The 6,227-nt window shown below is 49.3% G+C and overlaps 1 pseudogene; it reads right to left on the reverse strand.

Moving 5' to 3' along the window:
* Nucleotides 1–2,983: 2,983 nt before the first annotated feature.
* LOC140857345 (putative receptor protein kinase ZmPK1) overlaps nucleotides 2,984–6,227 on the reverse strand; it is a 3,764-nt pseudogene continuing 520 nt past the window's right edge.

Here is a 6,227-nt window from a genome sequence, read left to right on the forward strand (position 1 = left end):
GAGAAACGCGTGGAAAATGCCCACGCGGTCCACAGACCTCGCCGTGGACCGCCCGGTCCACGGTGGACTGGGGCAAGGGGGCCAGCAGGCCGTTGGCCTGGGCCGGCCCGCACGCGCGGGCCTGGGCCGCGCCTGCACGCGGGCCAGCGCGCGCCTGGGCCGCGCGCCCGATGGGCCGGCACCCTCCGGGGCCGCGCGCCCCGCTGGGCCGCGCGCCCGCCTGGGCCGCGGGCCTGGGTCGGGCGTCGGGCCTGGGTCTTGCATCCCACGCGGGCCTGGGTCGCGCATCCCGCGCGCCGCCGCCGGTCGCCGGCGATCCTCCATCGCCTCGATTCTCGTGCCGACTTCAAAAGCTCGTATCTCCTCCATCCGAGCTCCGTTTCGGGTGATCTTGATCTCGTTGGACTCCATTTTTTGCCGCGAACCTCACTGTGGGCTCAATGTGGGCTGAATCTCGAAGCATCAAATCCAACAATCTCCACCTCGACTCGATATTCGGCCTCCTCAAACTTCGAGAGCTTCTGGATCTCTCGCCCCCATGCCCTGGGGCAATCGCCTGCTGATCATGGATGGGCAAACATGGGAGTCGAGCCAGGCTGCTCGATCCCATCTCTATCGTATGCTGTGCTCTCTTGACCTGAGACCTACTCGGGGCATCATCCTACGGCAATAGGAATCTTACCTTGCGACGTCGCCTCTCGTCCTCCGCGAGTCTCCTGTCTCGTGCCCGATCCGCCTCCTGGAGCTCCACCTCGCTCTGGGCTCCACCTGGCTCCCGATGCTCCACCTCGCACTGGGCTCCCTGCCAGGTAATAATGTCCTCTGCTCCCTTCTTCTCCTCCAGCACAATCTTATTGCCGCGTAGCACCCTCAGGATTCCTCCACCAGCTACCGTCCTGTAGCCTCTCGAATCCAGTCTGCTAAGTGAGATAAGATTCCGTCTGAAATCGGGTATGTATCGGACCTCTCCCAATCTCCTCACTGCACCGTCATGTGTACTCCAGCTAACCGTCCCAATGCCTCTGATCGCACAGCTCGATCCATCCGGCAGATATACAGTGCCCTCACTGTTCTCTAGGGAGTCAAGCTGCTCCTCTCTGCAACACACATGATAGGGGCATGCAGAATCTAATATCCACTGCTGGGAAGAAAGTAGATACCTCATCAGATATCTCAAAGACATCTCCATCTAAATCACTGCCGGCCGTCGCTACAGCAGCCACCGTCCGATTTTTCAGTTGAGGGCAATCTCTGACTAGATGCCCAACTCCTCACCGGTAACACTGATTTTGCTCAAGTCCCTCCTGGACTTAGACCGTCCTCGTTGCGATCTCCTGTCGCTCCGTCTACCGCCTCCTGCACCTCCAGAAGCCACCAAAGCTGAGCTATCGACACCTGAGCTCGAAGCTGGGTTCTCCCTCCTGAGAACCTCATTCTGGAGTATCGCCGCGGTGACCTCGTCCATCTTGATAGTGCTCTTCCCCGCTAGAAGAGCAGTCACCAAGGACTCGTACGAAGAGGGAAGCGATGCCAGCAAAACCAGCGCCCTGATCTTCTCCTCAACATTCTCGCCAATGCTGAGAAGGTCGGTGAGGATCTTCTGGAAGTGGCTCAAATGCTCCTGCACGCTCTGTCCCTCAGTCATCCGTAGTTGGTAAAATTACCTCCAGAGGAAAAGAGTATTGGTGAGAGACTTCGCCATGTACAACTCCTCGAGCTTCGACCACAGCACCGTCGGGGAAGTCTCGCTCAGCACATGGATCACCACCTCATCCGTCAGGTACATACGGATGGTACTCACCGCCTACATCTGTAGCCGTTTCCAATCCCGCACCTCCATGGTGGTCGGCTTCTCATCACACAAGAGAGCATCGATCAACCCCTGTTGGATGAGCACGTCCTTCACCCTTGCCTGCCACAAGGGGAATTGCTCTTACCATCGAACTTGTTGATCTCCATCTTGATTGTTCCTGTTTTCTCCATCTTCAGTTTGCTCACCACCACTGCAATCGCGTCCTTGTACCACCTTGCTCTGATACCACTTGTTGGGTGGATGTCGGGCCAGGATACTACCTCCCAAGATCCTTTCAGTACCACGCGATGCAGCAGGAAGAAAGAAGAAACAAAACAAAAGAAAAAATAATCAAAATACGTGGATCAGCCACAAAATGGCTCGCCTCCACGGGGCATGCAACTCTACTATGAAAAAAAAATTTTGCAAGAGGAGACCTCACCTCAACCCTTGTACACCCAATTCTCTCTCACCTGAAGTTCCCCTCACAAAAGCTCTCTCTCTCTCTTGGACCCCCCTGACCCTGAAGAGCCTGACGATCGCTGTCCAGGAGCCTCCTGCTCCTCTCTCACAGCGCTCTCACCTCTCTCTCTTCTCGGATTCGTACGGCTCCGTACGATGCGAAAAACCAAACCATCTCACTTCTCTATTCGTCTCAGGCCCTTTTAAAGGGTTAAAACAAGGCTTAAAACCTGATTAGAGAAAGATTAAGAGTCCTAAACAAGCCAAATCAGCGTCCCAGACCGTCGGATCAAGATCGGGAGCCACGTGGGCCATTGGATCGTACTCCGGTCTATGGAATAGTGCCGTGGACCCTGAAAAATGTGTGGGAAACGCCCATGCGGTCCACAGACCTCGTCGTGGACCGTCCGGTCCACGGTGGACCGGGGCAAGGGGGCCAGCAGGCCGCTGGCCTGGGCCGGCCCACGCGCGCCCTCCTGGGCCGCAGCCCGCCTGGGCTCGGGCTGGGTCGCCGCGTCCACGCAGGCCTGGGTCGCGCGTCCCACGCAAGCTGCGTCGCCGCCGGTCGTCGGCGGTCCTCCACCGCCTCGATTCTCGTGCCGACTTCAAAAGCTCGTATCTCCTCCATCCGAGCTCTGTTTCGGGTGATCTTGATCTCGTTGGACTCCATTTTTTCGCCGCGAACCTCGTTGTGGGCTCAATGTGGGCTGAATCTCGAGGCATCAAATCCTAATACATTTGGACTACGGATTCTATGGATGGCCTTTTGCTTCTCTCCTCTTCAAGGCATCGGACTGCTATCACCACATCATCAATACTTGCTTGCTATTGAATTGTCCATCTAATCTGGAATCAACGAAGTCTCCAATCCATGAATCATGTCCACTCTCCAAGTTCTCTTTGAGCAACCCAAGCGACCTCCTCAATACCATCTCGACCTCCTCCCCTCTACCTATTTTCCATTCTGAAACTCTAACCCCTTCACTAACTCGAGAAGCACGACTCTATAGCTATAGACATCAACCTTCCCAATGATTGGAAGGCTGGAAGCCCACTCTAGAGCAATGTAACCTCTCGTCCCTTGGATACGTGATAAGTTGCGCCCAGATCCACCTCTATTTAACAGTTTGGCCTCAGTTTTTATCCCTTTTGGATTTTATGTGCTAACGGTTTTAAAATCCATACCCCAACCCAACTAAAAGGTTGAGAACAGATTAGAGCCTCGTGTCCAATTTACAGATTTTAGGTCAGGTATGGTGGAACGCATTTTGGGTCTATGTGACCCAGTTGTCCCCCTAGTATTGAGGGATAATTTGTCACCCCAACCGGGAAAGCTAGTCCATTCAATTTGGTAAATAATAAGATAATTACAATGGTTGAAACCACCTTCAGCTCTGGAAACGGAAAAAGTTTAATCGAAAAGTTATCATGTTGGTAAATAATTAGAAAGATAATGACTACTATAATCTTCATTTATTCCTTGTTAACTGATACAAAGTTTAGATATATTAATGTTCAAACAAGTTTACAAGCAGGAGAAAAACATTGGATACAAGCTTATAATTTGCCTTATAGCTTCCTACATGATATGAAATGCGTGCATACTCATCGAAGACACAGAGAAATTATTAGTTAAATAGATCTACTACAAATATACCGTACACCACCCAATAACAAAATAGCAATCCATCCAAAAAGATGGACTTTTTTCCATTCAAATACTAAAAGTAAACACCTTTTATTAAAAATTTTCAATCAAATATGGATAACAGTGCAGCTTTTTTAAATAATACATGATATGCTGGTTTATTATTGAATAGTATAAAATATACGTGGTAGAAGTTTTAATCAATAATTTCTCCAAAACACATTACTACTTCTCAACAACAATAATACACAACAACAACAAAACGAGCTAAGATACGTTACTTGAATTATATTGATGACTTCATGCCCAACTTATTGGAAAAATGCTGCACGGGAGTTTAGCTTGTCATCCGATAAAAGAAGCATTTGGACTATAGATTCCATGGATGGCCTCTGCTCTCTCCTTTCGAGGCACGGACTGCTATTGCCACCATCATCATACTTGCTTGCTATTGAAATTGTCCATCTAATCTGGAATCTACAAAGTCCCCAATCATGAATCATATCCTCTCCAAGTTCTCTTTGAGCAACCCAAGTGACCTCCTCAATACCATCTCTACCTCCTCCCTACCTATTTTCCATTGTGAAACTCTAACCCCCTTCACTAATCGAGAAGCACGACTCCATAGCTATAGACATCAACCTTCCCAGTGATTGGAAGACTGGAAGCCCACTCTGGAGCAATGTAACCTCTCGTCCCTTGGATACGTGATAAGTTGCGCCCAGATCCACCTCTATTTAACAGTTTGGCCAGTCCAAAGTCTGCAATCTTGGGCTCAAAATCACGACCCAACAATATATTCTCAGGCTTTATATCACAGTGGATGACCCACTCCAGGCACTCGTGATGAAGATAGGCTAATCCTTTTGCCACCCCCACCGCAATTTTAAACCTCTCGCTCCATCTTAGAATGCTAGCGGAGCCATTACCATAAAATAAAACCTTGTCCAATGAACCATTCTCCGCGAACTCGGAAACTAGGAGCCTGTGTGAGCGTTCTGAGCAAAATCCCCACATTCTCCACCAAATTCATGTGGTATATTCTCCCTATGAGACTCAGTTCGGCGTGGAATTCCTCTTCTCCTTGGATCACATCCTCCAACATCTTACCGCCGCCATCCTCTCATCAATCCAAGACTCCCTTGTACACGGCTCCTGACCCTCCTCTCCCGACCTCTTCTTGGAAGTTTCGAGTAGCCTTTTTCAGCTCTTTGTAAGTGAATCTTCGAATTGAGTAGACATAGCCTTATATCCTTCCTCCATGGGGGCTGACTGCTTGTCCTCTGAACATAAACCACCAACCAAATATCACAAAAGAAGCTCTATTACAAAAAATGCTGATATGAACCAATAGAAATAGGCCCAATTTTTTTCCCCCGATACCGATGCCATGCGGTACTTCTGTGAGATTGCAAACAAGCTCATGCCCTTGAAGACAAGAAGATAGTTTTGAGGTGTCTACACATCGGGAATTTTATGTATATGTTGTTATCGACGCCTGGATGACTTCTTCCATTATGGAGAGCAGTCTTTGGATAACATTTCCCACTTCTTCTTATATCCGAACGCTTCGCACGAACGGTCCACTTTGCAAATCTTCCTGCAAGCCCTGAATGACAGGGAAGGAGTGCAATTGACATCAGACCCCAGAATCCGTGTGGGGAAGCTCGAAAAATTTAACTTGATGAGATTTGTGGCAGTTGATGTCGTATTTGCGCTTGCAACCCTTGCTCCAATCACTCGGGTCGTTCACTTCAAAACCAGGAGGACACGTACAGTGGGGTGTGGGCGTGTAGACACAGATTCCATTCCTACACACAACGAATGCACCAGACAAGCCGATGAAAGAGCAACCCATGAAATCGACCACATCTCCGTCGACTCGTTCCAGCTGTACAGCCTAATATTACCATCATAATCCAGAGTCGCCTCCTCCTGATCCCCGGACCCAAGTCCGAGCTCTGATTGTCAAGTTATCACTGAACACGAACTTTCCCATGTCATCAAGGACTGCAGATCTGCTACTGTTGTACCTGATTGCCATCATCCCACACTATATGATCAGGATCAGGCCAGTAGATGCTATCAAATTCAGGTGTATCATATATGAGTATCAAAACATAATCGATATCAAAATAAAATTTGTAGTGGCCTGAAGATAGTAATCCATCAGCAGCAGCGGACACCAAACTAGAATTTTTTATTGAATACCTGTTAGGGAGAAGAGTATCAGTGGGATAATCAAAGCTTTGCCATAGAACTTTACCATCTTTTATCCTTTACAACAAGATTCCCAGTATCGAGAAGCTGCGCTTGATCTCGAGT

This window comes from Elaeis guineensis, chromosome 4 (assembly GCF_000442705.2).
Source record: "Elaeis guineensis isolate ETL-2024a chromosome 4, EG11, whole genome shotgun sequence".
In the NCBI taxonomy this organism is placed as follows: Eukaryota; Viridiplantae; Streptophyta; class Magnoliopsida; order Arecales; family Arecaceae; genus Elaeis; species Elaeis guineensis.